The 17,527-nt window shown below is 33.9% G+C and overlaps 1 pseudogene; it reads right to left on the reverse strand.

Annotated features, from left to right (window-relative positions):
• Nucleotides 1-10,800: 10,800 nt before the first annotated feature.
• Nucleotides 10,801-11,961, reverse strand: LOC149214175 (phospholipase A1-Igamma2, chloroplastic pseudogene; annotated as a pseudogene).
• Nucleotides 11,962-17,527: the final 5,566 nt, after the last annotated feature.

The following is a 17,527-nucleotide window of genomic DNA, read 5'->3' on the forward strand; positions in this document are numbered from 1 at the left end:
TCATTTCAGTCCTCAGGATGTATCGTGGGAAGCAAGGATGAAGATTAAATTTACTAAGTAGACAGGGAACCTATAGACATATCAGCGGGAGTTTGCAAGTGTGGTTCTGGAACTTCCTAACATGGTGGAGACGGACAAGGTGTTCAACTTCATTATTGGATTGAAACCTTAGGCACCCAATGAAGTGAAGAGGCAGAAAATAAAGATGCTTGAAGAAGCTTTTGCTACTGTGGATCGAATGGTGGAGCATTATGACGAAGCTTCTGATGAGAAAAAGAAGAAGTTCGATAAACCGAAAGAGAAGAAGAAATATGATGCTTCAAAATTGGATGAGAAGACGAAGATGAAGAAACCATTGAAGTGTTGTATTTGTGCTGAACCACATACGTTGAAGAATTGCCCTTCTAGACCGAAAGTGGCTGCTATTGCACAATCTAATATGAAGAAAGAAGAACCTTTTGTGGGGATGATGTAGATTCTTGGAGTTGCTGCTGCTACAGAAGTGGTCTCTCAGAGAGATCCTAAAAGGAACAGTTTGGAGTATGTTCAGATGAAGATTGGAGGTATGGAGGTACTCACTATGGTAGATAGTGGAGCTACTCATAACTTCATGAGTGAAGATGTTGTGAGAAGGATTAGGCTGAAATTTGTACCGGCGAAGGCACAAATGAAGACGGTGAATTCTCCACCTGATTCTGTACTTGGTGTAGCTGAAAGGGTGGACACAACACTAGGTGAGTGGACAGGGAAAGTCGAATTCACTATAGTGCGGATTGATGACTATGAGGCTATGCTGGGGATGGAGTTCTTGAAACAATATGATGCTATGATTGTTCCAGATTTGAAGAAGTTGTACATTTACGATCGAAGGGAAGATGTACCCATTGGTGTTCCAACCATTGGTGTGACAAGGCCTGATTTTAAACTAGTAGTGATGTAGATGGAGGATGAGAAGGGATTGGATGATGTATGTAAGCGGTTGTCTACTGCTGAGGAAAAGCTTACCGAGCAGTCATTGGTTATCAGTTCACTATCTGATAGTATCTTGGATTTGTCAAGAAGGCTAGAGGAGGTCGAGGATGATGATGACAAGGATGTTTATGTGAGACTGAATGTCCATGAGGAGGATCAGGTGGCATATCTGTAGAGGATGGAGATAGAGGATCCTCATAGATGGATTAAGCTTATTAGTGAGGGTGAGTCTTCAGGCTCTACTCCCTCTACATCTTCTCAGATGACATAGAAGATCGGGCTCATTGTCAGCTGCTCATGGCAATGAGTCCTTAAAACAAGTTGAGCAGGTATGATAGATGTTGCAGGAATGGTTTGGCATTAACATCATGACATGTTGCAGATGGGATGGAGTTTCCATGGACCTGAGCATGGGAGAGATTCTTGGTGAGTCCAAGATGTGGCAGAGTCTAAGAAAGATTGGTGTAAGCATAAGGATGTGCATTCTTATGGTTTGGGTGTGACTGTTGGACTGATCACCCGACTAATTCGAATCATGAGGTACGGAAGTGTGCAGAGAGATGTTGGCATTATGTTGGAGTATTTGATGACAGTTCATAGAATGGGACGACACATGATGGAGACAGTTGTTTTACATATATTGCAGGGATGTTTGTAGTGTATGGAATGGTTGATATCATGGACCAAGGATGATATGATTATCTTGATGAGATGATGATATTGTGGCAGGATGGTTACCGAGATGTCTTATTGTCGAGGACAACAATGACTTTAGGTGGGGGAGGATGTAAGGAGTTGCGGTCCATGCGATGGGTAGGACGCACATCCGGTGCGAAGAAGTAAGCTGCGGCTAAGGCAGACGAGCGAGCATGTGCTAATGTGCGTGTAGAGTCTTGGCTGCGCAAGTTTATATCGTGGGGACAAGCTGGCGAGTCACCCACAGGCCGACCTCATAAACTTGCGACGTCGATGAAGGTTGGTGGGTGATCCCAGGTGATAGGCGGGTCGACCAACAAAGCTGGACGAGTTGGCCGGGTGGCACGACTCGCCCACTAGCCATATATATGGATGGCACAGTTGGGGAGCAAAAACTCTCAAGCAAATCGATCAACAAGCATTCAGATGAGTCAAGGGACAAGCTCAAGGTGCAGCTTTGAGTGTGGAGGAGCAGGCTTGAGGTGCAAGTTGCACGGAGGCACATGCGCTCGCCCGCCAGGCAGACTGCACGAGTTGCACAAGGTTGAATGGTTCAGTTGACAACACAAGTGGAGGTATGCACTAAGGCTCACCCACTCGTCAGTTGTGACACAGGTGGAGGGTGCACGAAGGCGCCTGCTCGTCGGTTAAGAGCGGGGGTGGAGGGTTGCATGAAGGCGCCCGCTGGTTGATTGGCGAACTCGGGTGGAGGGTGAACGAAGGCACTCGCCTGATAGTGCAAAGGCTAGACGGTGAACTTGGGTAGGGGTGAAACGAAGATGCCCACCCACGGTTGGAGTTTCGTGTGAGGCTGAACAGTGGTATTGCCTGTTGGAAAATTTGGCTAAGTGTGGAATGTAAGAGTGACCACCGTGTAAGGCATCCATGAGGTGGGCAACTCATTGGCAAGACACAAAGTTGGAATTTTGGCCAAGTATAAAACTTGGGGTTTCCAAGGTATACTTGTAGTTTATGAAAAATTGAAAATATATTGAATTCGGGCAAGACTCATATTCAGGGAGTTGCCCCTCCCTTTATAATGTTGCAATTGTGTTGTATATTTATAATTGTTGTGGCTAATGAATGTGTATGGGTGTTCATTAGTATAAAGGCTAATAATAATACTTGGTGAAGAAAAATAAAACTAAGTATCGAATGTTAAGGCATAGTCCATGAACATAAGTATTAGTGAAAAGAAAGTGTTCAGTGGTGCTGCGCCTTGCTATAAGCGGTTGAAAGACTACCACAAGTGTAGGGGCGTGACACCCTGTGCTCCCCACCCTCCTCTCGATTCCCCTCGTCCCGTGTTTTGGACCATGTTTCGGATCTGTTGGCAACAACGCAGTAAGAAACCCTTCCCCCCTCTTCGAGTTTGTCACCCTCCCCTCACTCTCCCATCTCGGACCCTTCTTGCTCTTCCGTTATCGCTCAGCCTCTACATTCCAACTCCCTTTCATCACCAAATTCCGTTATCCCTGACCCTCTTCATTCGAGCTCCCTCTCTTCAAAATCCTATTCCCTCTATCGCTTTGAGTCCATTGGCCTTTGTGGTTTTAGTGGAACACCTTCTTCTAGGTTTCATAATCACTTGAATAATATGAATTTTAACATTAAGAGTATCAATAGTATGAATAACAATAACACCTCTAATTTTAATAAATCTCTTCATAATAAAAATAATGGACTTTATGAGAAGAACAATTTTAATAATAATAGATTTAATAAATATTCTTTTAACTTGATTAAATTTAAGGATAAGAACTTAATTAGTAATAGAAATAATATAGATCTATTTTATTATTATTATAATAATAATAATAATAATAACAACAATAATAACAACGATGACGACAACAACGATAATAATGATAATAATAAAAATAATAATAATATCTATTTTACGTTTTAAGAATGTGATTAATTTTTTGAGCAAAATCTTTGATTCTTTAGTCTTCTCAATAAAGATCTCAATTTTTCCTTTGCCCCGAATAAGATTCCTATTGATGACATTATCTATAGCATTGAGTACTGTATTAAGGACCTTCTGGATAATGTTAAGGAAATTATTAGGGAAGATTGCGCTATTGTTCTTAGGAAGGCTAAACCCCCTAGGAAAAACCTCAGCAAGGTTGAATTTCTTGACCTTAAATCCATAATGGATGACCCTGACACTGTTGTCCTTAGAGTAGATAAAGGTGGAGCTGTTGTCATTCTTAATAAGTCAGATTATGTCCACAAAATGTTAGACCATCTATCTAACAGTGGTAGTTACATCAAGCTTAAGAAGAATCCCATTAAGTCCTTCTCAAAGGAGGTAGCCACTACTATTAAGTCGGACCTGTCTCTTAGTCCTCCTTCCCGTATGCTCTTTGAAAGCAATCCCCTCGCCTCGAGGATCTATGGCCTCCCAAAGATTCATAAATCCAGGGCTCCACTAAGACCTATTATTAACACAATAGGTGGACCCACCTATCTTGTTGCTAAATTCTTAGCTCAGAAGCTTATCCTCTTGTTGGGGGCACTGATCCTTTTTGTAAAGGCTCTGCCACCTTTATTGAAGAGTGGAGATATATCAAAATAGAACCGGTTGATTTGCTAGTTAGTTTTGACGTTGTCTCCTTATACACCAAAATCCCCATCCAAGAAGTCATTGATATCATAAATCGCATCACTGACAAAGGCACTGTCAAGTTAGTTGGCCTCTGCCTCACCTCGACCTTCTTTAGTTTCCAAGGTGATTTCTATGAGCAAATTTGTGGCGTTGCGATGGGCTCCTCTCTTTCCCCTATTGTCGCAAACTTGTTTATGGAAGATGTTGAGACCAAGACCATAGCCACCGCTCAATTTCATCCTAAAAAATGGAATAGGTTTGTTGATAATACTTATGTCATCTGGCTTCATGGTCGGGAGAAGCTTAACAGGTTCCTTAACCATGTTAATTCCAAATCTGACTCCATCAAGTTCATGATGGAAGTTAAGGTGGATGGTCACCTTCCCTTTCTCGACATTCTCCTTTTGAGGATGAGTGATGGTTCCATTTGTCACCAAGTCTATTGGAAAAAGACTCACACTGAACATTATCTCCATGCAAGTTCTCATCATTTCCTGACTGAGAAATTCGAGGCTATTAACACTCTTGCTACCCGTTCTCTAAGAATATCTGACGATAGCCACCTTGAGAAGGAGAAATCTCATCTTCTTGAAGTGTTTAGAAATAATGGGTATAGCAAATCTCAAAGTCTCAAGGCCTTTCACAGAGCCTGCAAAGAGTCTAGAGTTAAGCATTCTCATGATGATCCTATCTCTAAGGTTCATCTCCCGTATATCCAAGGAACCACATATAGGATTCTCCATATCCTCAAGAAGATTAATATCGCTTCTTCATTCAAACCACTCAAGACCATTAAGAACTCTCTTAGATCTGTTAAAGACCCTATTGATCCTAAGGACTCGAAAGGGGTCTACCTTGTTCCCTGCTCCTAAGGTATTCCCTACATTGGAGAAATAGGTAGATCTATTAAATAGATAATCAATGAGCATGCTACAGACATTAGACACAACTTCTCCCACTCATCAGCCTTAGCTGAGCACGCAGAAAAATCAAAACACCATGTCTGCATTGAAGAATCCAAATTCATCACTATGTTAGATCACTTCCACCATAGGAAGCTTAGGGAGGCGATTGAGATCGAGAGGCATGCCAATAATCTCAATAGGGATGATAGTTGGAAACTGAGTAAGATTTGGATTCCAGCTCTCTCATTGTAACTCATCATTCCTTTCTTCTCCCCTCTCCTCCTTTTTTTAATTAATTAATTTATTTATTTTATTTGTTTTTTTGCCTTGATCCCTTATTTTTATTGATTGATTTGTTTTATTTATTTATTTATTCTATTTGTTTTTTGCCTTGATCCCCTATTTTTATATTTATTTAGTTAGTTTTAGTTTTATTTTATTTTTTTTTCTTCCTTCATCCCTTATTCTGATTTTTATTTATTAATTATTATTATTATTATCAATTCATTATTCATGTATTTATTTATTTAATTAATATAATTTTTATTTTTTGTGTAACAATATAAAATTTATAGTATTATATTTCTTCCTTCTATCCTTTAACTCTAATTCGATATATTTTGCATGGCTTCCTCTTTGAAGAACTTATTCATCCCTTTTTAAAATATTATAAACTTGAATTTAATAATTTTTTATTCATAATGTCTAGTTTTCTTATTAGTCAACCTATAACAAATAAAATGAAATAATTTATTATTAAATGACTAATTTACATTAATTTGATAATATTAAAACTCAATATTTTATTTTTATTTATTCCTTAACAACTAGTTTCCCCTTACCACTAACTCCCTAATAATTAATTTCTTTACCTATTAACCAATTCACCAACAACTAGTTTTTTACGGCTAACCCTGGGCAATGTTGCATCCTTACTATTTATTCCTTCTGATTGATGGATTTCACCTAGTTCTGAGGATGAACCACATTAGTTGGTTCGAAACATCAACCAAATCCTACCAATGTGTTTAATCCGAAAGGCTTTCTTCTACATTATGGATGACAAAAGTCTTAGATCTAACTTTGTATGTATTTCAAAGCCTACTTACTAATAGATACATATGTTAGTATTTACGCATACAAGGGCATACCTTAAAACCATTTTTGTTTAGTAGGTAGAATGAGAGAGATGGTTTTGTTTTGAATATGTTCATATTTATATAGGAAAGAATAATGTAGTTAGTGAATTAGTAACTTTACATTTGTGATGGTTAGTTTTCAATTATAATGATTGATTAAGAATAATGATAATGATAATGATGATGGATAATGTTCATTGAGGTTAGATTTAGTTTATAAGATTATTTAGATTTCTTGTTTATGTGCTCAAAAAGCATCAGGGTAAATTTTCAAGGATTATTACAGTTTTTATGGATTAAAAGGTTATGAGGTTGATATTGTGACAAATATTCTGAAATTGAGGTCTAATAATGGAATTTGGAACACATTTGAAGAGAGAGTGTTTTTTCCTTTTCAACTTTTATAGTGCAACAAAGATGATATATCTTTCCAACCCATTGTGCTTTAGAATTTGTGTAATTTCTAGTTTGGATATGGAGCTTGTGAGAGTCTATTTTTATTTTAATAATGTCAATACTCTTATTTACAATAGTCAAAATAAGGAGATATTTTTTATTTTATAGATCAGGGTTAATCACCTATTTATAGTATCTTAATTTTCTTTTATCCTTTAATTCTTTATCACATCCCAATTTCTTCTTAGATTTTGATGTTATAATATTTCTAAGGTTATCATTATTTTGTAGATCTTCCTTTATTCTTAATGGCTTAACCAAGATTTAGTATTTGCATGTCATCCCTTTTAAGTCATAGTTGGCTTTGGCTAGACTTTGAAGAAACATTTGGAAGCCATGTGGATGATTTGTTCTTGTACATTAGATACCTTGTCATATTTGTATCCTTAGATGAAATATTCTCATTTATGGGGAGGGTAGGAGAGGTGTATTTCCTTTAACTTTGGTGTTTAATTTATAAAATCCTTTTGATTCTTTTTTTTAAATCCGTGATTCTATAGAGATATTGCATCCCTAAATTTCATATCCATATAAGGTAACAAAAGAGGATTTTCATCGTAAATCTAATATTTGAATTTCAACTAGTTTATAATTATTTTCAAGACCATGATAAGCTTTCTACCCTCCATTTATTCTTATTTTAATGTTGCATATCTAGTTTAGTTTATGATAAATATATATTTCAAAATATCTATGCAAAATCAATATAAGTTGTTTTTGTTCTATATGAGTGCACCATAACTGGTCCTTTTCAATTTAATTATCATAACATTTACTTTGTTAGTTTGAAAAAGTAAAACCTTACTAGAGTACAAATAATTTGGGATTCTTGGTTTCTTTCTATGATCCCAAGGACTTCTCACCAAAAGAACATTATAAAATATATAAAGAAGAAGGATGATGACTAAACCAATGATTTGTTGACATAATCTGTTTCCTCAAAGCATTATTAGGTGACCTATTAGTGTATATATAACAAAAGGTAGGGGATAGGGGTGAACCTCTATTAACTCCTACATTGTAATTATTTCCTTTTACTAACCCTTGGTGTTCCTAAACTTGGAAATAATTTTCTCATATAGCCTGAGTGTAAAAACTCTCAACTTGAAAAGAAATTTCATCTCTTCTAACCTATTCCAAAGTTTCATTATGGGAATTATGTCAAAAACTTTTCTAAAGTCAATGAAACAATAAAGAGGATCAACTTTATTATTGCAACACCTCTTCATAATGATCTAAGTGTAACAAGGTGTTCTATACTTGAATTCTAACCCTCAATTTGGCCTAGGCTTTAGTTTTTTTGCATGGACATTAGAGGAAATTTCAGCCTAAAAGTAGCCTTCTAAGGAAAAATAACAAATAATAGTTAAAATAATAAAATAATAATTATGAATTTTGGAGCGAAAAATGAAAACTACTTTTTTCATTTGTATTTTTCGCTTATTTGCTTATTGTTTTATTCAAATTTCAATTGTAGACACTAGCATCCAACGAGTACCCATTATGAATACTTCTCAGAAGGCCCACATTGATAGTTTTTAGAAGTATGCATAATGGGTACTCGTTGGATGTCGAATGAAGAAAAAGTGCATACACTTGAAATTTACGTAAACCTATAAGACGATACATCAAAAGTGCAATTAGAATTTTTTATTTTCCCTCCAAAATATTTACATGTACCTCTTTTAAAATTGAAGGTATTTTGATTGGTTTACATGTTATGTATATGAAAATTTCATTGGCACTTTTAGGATGAATTTTCCTCTAATGTTTATATTCATACACTAATATTATTTTTAAAAAATAATTCCACATAGCTTTTGCTAAAATTAGACTAATCATAACCTTGTTGTACTCAGAGGGATTATTTTTGTCCCCAATTTGAAAAATAAGTACAATGAGGCTTTGTATCCAAGGTTTGGGGAAACCTTGCTTGGATACTAAATTGAAAATATTATGTATGTGGAGTGAGTGAATGGGCACTCCAATTTAAAAATGTAATCTTGGGGAATTTGATGTCCTTAGATTTGCCTTTTGTGATCTTTTTATCCTTTATATTGATGATTTCTATAGAAAGGTTTTGTCCTCAAATTTGGAGTTTTCTCCTTGGTGTTAGGAATTTATAAATGTTTTCAAATTACGATTTCCAATTCCTAAACATATCATATTTTTTTTATTATTTTTTTTGGTCATAATTTACATCCCAAATTTCTAATGATCTAGTTTAGTTAGCTAAAAATGTTTATATTTCTTCCTACTTATACAAAAATTACTTGGCAATAATTGGTATTTTGTATCTATTTATGATATCAAATTTTAATAACTCATTAGAGACAAACCTAATGAATTTTCTAACAATTTCACACTTAGTATCCCACTTATTATCATATCAAGGGTTGATTTTTCTATTTCTCTTTTCACATCACAATGCCTCATATAACTGGTTAACAACATATAACTTGTTAACATAATCCAAAGGATTATTGAAAATAAATCAAAGATGTTTCAAATATTGTTCTTATAATATACTATATGTATTGAATTTTAAAATCCTTAAAAAAAAAAAAAAAATTTAAAATCCTTAAAAAAAAAATTAATTTTCGTTAAGAAAGAAATCATCTTAATTTATAATTTTATTTAATTAGTCTTTTGTTTTTTTTAATAAAGAGTTAATGTAAAATATTTATTATAAATTGTGATTTAAAAGATTAAAATTTATTATTTGATTTTAGATAGGGATATCATATATCACATATCTACCTTTTATATAGCCCATGAATACATGTAATTTGGTTGGATGTTGAAATTGCAAACTTCTAGATCATGACAATTGTAAAGCTTTATTAGTTTTGTTTTCTATATATTAGCTAAAAAAAAGTCCCCATTTAACTATACAGGAGTAGGTTTAGAATCATTAGTCAAACGAATAGATTGATTACTTTCATTTCTAGCATTAAAGTGTCCTAACAAACATTAAAGTGTCATAACAAAAGCCTACCACCATCGTTTCTAAACTTTAAATATGTTGTTCTAAGTTATTGTAGGCAGAGCAAAACTTTAAATATGTTGTTCTAAGTTATTGTAGGCAGAGCAAAATTTGATCTAGGTTGCTTTCCTTACAAAAGGTAAAACTACAAGGTATGGAAAAAAACATTACATAAATATTATATTATCAGGATTAACGTTTAAAATCATTAATATGTAAGGAGAAATGATTTTTATATAAAAATATATCTCTTCAATCTTTTTATGGTAGAGATATTCTTATGTCAATAGGCATGTATATTTAGGAATTGGGCTTTCAGAATTCTAATTTAGTTATCAATAATTATGACATGGATGGTAGTGATTTAACTTTCATAAAATTTTCAAGAATATACTTAGTAGTATACATATATGAAAGACTAATAATTAATTTCAAAGTAGTTACCCCTTTAGTGCCTTTTTATTTAAATTTATTAATTGAAATAAAATTAATTAATTGAAACAAAAATGTCATACGCATGATTATTATATGAAATGAGTTTTGATTTTTTGGTCATAAGGTATTGATAACCTATGGTATTGGTCCATGGTATTTTGACAAATCCTATTTATATATTAATAAGAGAATAAATTTTGATAGTCAAAAATTATTTTTTAAATGTATATATATAAATTTTATATTTATATAGAAATTTAACAGTCGTGTCTATGTTAGTTATATTTATATGGACATTTAACAGTCGTTTCTATGTTAGTTATTAGTGGTTTCTATGTATATTAGTTAATATGTTCGATGAACATAGATACTATTATGGTCATCGAACATATTCCTGTGCCCTAATAACAATGGAATGCTTTTGATTGGCATTTTCTATTTTATGATCACTTATGAATCATGATTGGAATGCATTGGATTGCATGATGAACTAACCACTTTTTCGGTAACAGATCACTGATTGGCTGACAACCTCATTTTATGATAATATGTAGCTACCAAAGGCCATATACATCTTGGAAACAGCCCGATACAATTTCTTCATGGGGTTTCGTGAATACAGCTAGAGTAGCCATATTCAGCGTTGCAAATTCGATCTTCCGGTTGCTGCTGGAACCAACGAGGACGAATGCCAAGGTTTTCGATCAGTAAGTCGCAGCTCTTATTGACAAGAGCAGGGTCTCTTCCAGAAGATTTGAAAGGTTTACCCTCTCCCACATAACCGTCGATCAGATGAAGATACACCTCTAAATTGTGCGCGTTAACAAGATTGCACGTATGTTTCAGAAAGGGGGAGTTATTGTTGTCCAAAACAACTTCGACCCCAACATGAAAATATGTCCAGGGAAGCCAACTCAACAAATTTCTGAACCATCCCCATGAGTTCTCATTCACAACAAGTCCAGGAAATTTGGGAACAATATCGTTCTTATTCACCAAACGAAGCACCTTAACACCAAGTTCTTCCATTCTTTGGGCGAATGCTCTATTCCCTACTCGTGGAGAGGCGAATGCAAACACAGTAACAGGTGTAGGGCGTGCTGGTGAATGTAAGTTCAGAATTTGTTTAACATCATATGAGCATAAGGTTGCGAGAGCAGCTCCTAAACTGTGCCCAGTTAAAGTAACACTCAAGGCCTCGTCCTTGTATTTATCTAAGAGTCTTATAACTTCTGAACGAGCAGTTTCTCCTGTAGAATTATAACAATTTAGAAATCCCTTCTCTACTCGGACGCCCTTCTCCTTGAGACCATTAGTAGTTGATAATCGAGCAGGAACTAAAAAATCTGTGAGATCTTGTATCCATTCTTGAGATGTTTGGGTTCCTCTCCACGCTATTATAATATCTCTCCGGCCCGCTCTTCGTATTTGTTGAGCATCTGTGCAGACCGCAATAAAGCCAATCCAAATAGATTGCTCTGTCTGCCTCCCCAATATAATATCAGTCTCAGTATACAAATACTTGGTGACTTGATACCCGTAGTAAGCTTGCCAATTACCGGCCACGTTATAATTACTATAAAGTATTTCATCAGGGCTGTATTTACACCCACCATAATAACTCATGCAAACTTTACTATCGAATGCATCATAGCATAACTGTGCGAAATCACCATATCTAAGTATCTCCGCTTTCAAAAGTGGATTGATTGGATTTAATAACCCATTCCACAAGTTTGCTCCTTGGATATGTTGCCACATATCGGCAAGTAGTCCGGTTTGATGAATCCCACTCCAATTGATTTTGATTGGTTTTGGTGCCCCGAATTCTTGATGCAGAAGAGTACCATCGAAGCTTGAAGTTGTCAAACATGAAGGAATTACCTTCATCCTATACGGGTGCATCATCTGATATAACATTCTAACAATTTCTGAGTTTCAACCACAGTTCTAAGATTTCTGAATTGCAATGTCGTGATCAAGTGAAGGCCAGGGGGGCTAACCAGGGCTTAGCTTCAGCAGTTTTACATACTAGAGAGATTTGCAATCTTATGTGCAAGTAGGTATGTATACACAGATCATGTGGCTATATATAACATAGATTAGATCGTGGTGCTGTGTGGATATGATAATTTGCAGAAACACGCACGTTTGATTTTGAATTTGGAAAATTTGACATGGTCGCATAAGCATAAGAATTCTCTGTGATTTTCCGATCCTAAATTGACTACAAATTCCTGGCTTCAACGAAATATTAGGAATTATTCAAACCTAGGGACGTACGATTACATATTTCTCATCCTCGTTGAAGGTTGCCAGAAAAGTTGGCGTGCCATCTCTGTCATGTGACTGGACAAATAGTTTGATGGGAGATCATTCGGTTTAGTCCGGCGTGCGCACGTGCTGCAGCCAGCTTCACATAGCAGCAGGTTTGACTTTGTCCATCGCATCAATCTAATCGTTGTCAGTTCATCTTATCCACAGTAACACATGCCAATCTTTATCTGAAGCTGTAATTATGTTATTTTCTCAGAGCAGCGAATCTCCTCAAGTTTAACTATTAGGCGCAATGCCTTTTATGGTTGTTTTTTCTACTTTATTTTGCTAAAAATTTAGTACAGATTTTTTTAATTATAAATTTAAGCCATAAATATAATTTTGTAAAAATGTGGTAGAATTATCTGAAATTCAGGATTTATAACTATCAAGTTTTAAGATCGGTTGTTTTTTTTTGTTTTTTAACAAGGGAATTCTAGGTTGTTTTTTTTTTTTTATTGAGCTGAATTTATTTCCGCAAAAAAAAATTATTTAATCATATTTAAAGTAGATTTTTGGAAGATTTTCTTACTTTATTTTAGTGAGAAATTTGTTGTCATGGATTAGTTATACAACTTTTAAGTTTAAGTGGTTTAATTTGAGAATTTACTAGATTTCTAGAGTGCTAAATACATTAACCTATTCAAAAATGCATTTTAAATAACACAAATCACAATCTTACTCAAAATTGTATTAAAAATTCCATCTTAAAAAATCATTTCTTCTATTAATTAGACTGAATCAATATCAGTTTATCATTTTCAATTAAAAACATAACAATAATACTTATTTTTTAGCAAAATATAATTTATCCCTGTACATAAATTTTTATTTTTTATTAAAAAACAAATTAATATTCTTTAAAAAATTAACAACTACCATATTCTAAAGAGTAAGAAAACTATTCATAACTCAATTATTAAACCAATAATAAAACAACATCACTAACTACTATCAACAAACAACACATTGATAACTCAAATCTCCAATTAACTGTTATCAAGAAACACAAACTGATAACTCAAATCTCCAATTACACGTGCAATGATTATCTTTAAAATTTTATATCCTAAACTTCCTTATTTTCCTAAATATCCTAACGTTTACTCAACCTAACTCATTTTCGATTATCATCTAATCCAGTTAATTTATTTAATATTACCATTTTGCACGTTTTACACTCTTGTTATTTCACCGTTGTTCATTGAATCCGTGACCATTTAAATCATCTTACAATTTAAAATTTCTAAAAATCGCAGGATTTTCACACATTTAACAGGCGGATATTGCATCTGGATCATATGTGGAAACAAATCGTATTTCTTTTCAGATTATCACGTAATTCAGCAAATAATTTATTATTGATTCTCAAACGTGTACGACACACTGCAATATCCTTCTGCTTCTCTGAATTCTGTAATACTAAATTCGTGTCGTCGCGTCGTCGCCGCCAACTTCTTACGTACCGTTGGACCATTCGAGGCGAGAACCTTATTTTGCTATTCACGATTAACGATGTCAATAATTTTAGAACGCAATAAAAACGATAACAGTCTTGGCAGCTTAAACACCGTGTTAAATAATGCAGTTTTAACTGTTTGGTATAATCTTCTAAAACAATTTTGATTAAAATTTGATAGAGATCTTTTCGCTTCAGAAGTATAATATGTGGTTTTCGGACCCTATAGAATTCAAATTAATTTATATATTAAAAATTATATTTTAAACAATCATAATGGTAATTTATCAATAATTTATCAATGGTAAATGATTTGTATTTCAGTTGTGTGAGTTTAAGTCTTTTTGAAATATGTTTGTTTTTCAGTTAACTAAATTAAGTTTCCCAAAAATATGTTGTATCTAGCCGGTAGTGACCTCTATAAAATATTATATCTAGTGTACTGGAAGTTACCTATATTGGACAAATTCTAAATATGTTAGTGATATATGTTAACGGTAATGACCTTATGGGTTGCATGAACAGAGATTGAAGTTATCACACATATATTTTATATATATGTTGGAAAAACGGCATGGAATTAATGCAAAAGTATAAAGGTTTAGAGTTGTATATAAGATAAATATATTATGTAAGTTACCATGAGAATCAAGAAACTTCATAAGCATGCAGAATGGAACGTTCGGTTCACTAAAACTCTACAATAAGTCATCCTTCCTATCTAAAAAATAATCATATAACTTCATCGGTTTAGGGAATAAAATAAAAAACATATATATATGTAATGGTTTCCATGGCTATGTCAAGATTCATGTGAAAACGAGTTGATAGTAGTAAATTGTTGTCTCACACAAGAAATGTCTGACAGACACATATTAAAGATAAAAATATCGGGTTAGCCGGGTGAAATAAAAGGAGGAAAATAGCTTTTCACTATTATTTCGTCTATGTAAATGATATGTTCTACAATATATTACATTCAGATTGAATCTAGGAGTGAATGAATGAGTTAAAAGGAATCCAGAACACTGTCACTGTCATAATACTACATTAAAGTAACTGACATCATCGAGTGCATGTGGATAGAGATTAAAAATTCCAGTGAATTGCAGGAGCGAGGTGATGAATTTGAAAATGCACATAGTGAAAAAGAATACATTCTTTATTCCAAATGTTAGAAACACAAGGCAGTGAAAAACATGGAATGTTCAATTGCGGAAAACGAAGAATTTATCATTTCCCAGTCAAACTAAGTCTTATGATATTTATTTTATATATATAGTTACATTCCAGGAATATCTAATAGATAACTCTCACATAGTTGAATGTAACAAATCTTGCAGGTAGCACTCGAAGGAGAATTGTTGGTCTAAAATGCCTTTGGAATTTAGATATAATCCAGATTGAAGTACCAAAAGAAACATTGTACTTATGATGCAGCTACTAGAGTGTGAGAAAATACATTGTAGAATTCTTACCCAGCACTAAGTACGAAGAAAGCGACTGGTCGTATTCACACTAGGGACGGTGTGAGTTTAAGGGGGAAAGAATGAAATATCGCTCTATGGATGTGATGAATTAATTAAGATGACATTGTGAATAGTGGGGAAACGCCATGAAAATACATGGATATATTATGTAAATTAAATGAATTGAATAAATAGACAAAGAAAAATACTTGGGAAGGAAACACGTAGGAAACACGTAGAAACTTGATTCTTGCTAAACAAAAGAGTATAATGTTATTGGTAAAGGAGATTGGATAATTCGTTCATGATAAGAAATCTAGATAAAATTTTAGATAAGCATAATGGATGGGAGAAAAATATCCATTAAGTTTCTTAGCTGGATAAATATGCTAATCTTAGAGAAATCCTAAGAGCACTGCAAGAGAGAAAGGTGGGCTTTTATGGGAAAAGCTAGGCAAGTGGATACAAAAGTTCCACAAAAACAAGACAAAACTTTATCATGAAAGATAAGTATTAAATAATTATATAACCCATCAACACGAGGGTTGATGCGGAGGCAATAGCATCCCATCATGGGGGTGAATTGAAGGATTACAGTTCAAAGTTGGGTGGTGAAAACATGCTTGATTCCCACCAGAGCTATCACCGATAATTTTGGCTAGATTTCTTTTTTTACGTGATTTTAATTATTTATTGTTTCTTTCGAATCAATTAGGTTGGGTATATTACAAGATTGGGGTATTATATATTAAGTAAAAGATGTATCTTGTACTCATTCATAGTGCTAAGCTATTTGACATAATGACAAAGTAATTTATAAATGTGGAAAGATTGTGGTTGCTAGCTCTTATGATGGCATGAATTATTTTATGGTGGATTTAGCTACATGGAGTTTCAATCTGTCTTTATATTAAATTGGTCTTTATATTAGACTATACTATTATAGGAATTTTATTTAATAAGAATAGGAAATTAAGTAATAATCTTGTGCACTGAGTATGGTACATAATATTGATCGATTTCATTACTTGTTAGTTAAAGAGTATAGGGTTGAACAATTACGTAGAAGTTATTGTTGGGAAATAGGGGGAAGGTTAAAAATGTGGCCAAATCTAAACTGGAGTGGATAGGGGTGACTCCTAGATGATTTTTGGAGATCAAAGTAATTAGTAAATTGAACTTTGTCTTATTTTGGAATGCCAAACACAAGATAAAACTATACTTGTTAACCCAGTAGTACTACTACACTATAGGTAGGAAATTAAAATGTGATATTTGGAAGTTAAATACTAAATAGAGAAATAAGAGAAACATAAATTCACCTCAACACTTCTAAGTAATTACAATGGGTTAAGCATTGGTTAAACACTCATAAATTAAACATACATGTAATTTTCGTGGAATTTTAACAATAAACTCGATGCTTTATGAGAGATTTATGAGAAGCATGCACCCTTGACTAGCAGATAGGAAAGAGATAGCCACTGTGGCTACAGATATAAAAAGGGAACTCGAGAAAAAGAGTAGATGTTAAGACTTGAAGAATGTGACAACAAGGGGAGTAACAAAATAATTTCCTTACAGTAGATACCAATACTTATCTATGAAGTTTATGAAGTTTAATAAACCATTAGGGGTAAGTTTTATAGTGGCACTTAGACGACAACAGTAAAAAAAAATCACCATCACTATCATCCAATTAGAAATTGGAAACGAATATATAACTTACAAAATTATTCATTAAGGAAATAGTCATTTGTAAAAACCTTCAAGGTGTAAATTCATGACTACCATTACATAGGGAAAATGGTAAAATATTGGAACATGACATAATCAACATTATTGTTAGCATGTACTCCAAAAATTATATGTTATTACATGCAAAAACCATGTTGGGCCTAGAACAAATTATACAATAGTCACACAGGGGACATAAAGTACGCTAGGAATTATTGTAGTATTGTAACTATGTTGTAGTAGAACAGGGCCACCATGGTACAAGCCTGGCATGCAAACCAAGAACCTAGTCTAAATCAAACCGGTTTAGTAGTCCCCCATGGAAGGAAAGGTGAGAGAAGAAGAA

The sequence above is a fragment of the Pinus tabuliformis genome, chromosome 1_1 (assembly GCF_031772625.1).
Source record: "Pinus tabuliformis cultivar Carrire ecotype Pingquan chromosome 1_1, CPIR1, whole genome shotgun sequence".
Lineage (NCBI taxonomy): Eukaryota > Viridiplantae > Streptophyta > Pinopsida > Pinales > Pinaceae > Pinus > Pinus tabuliformis.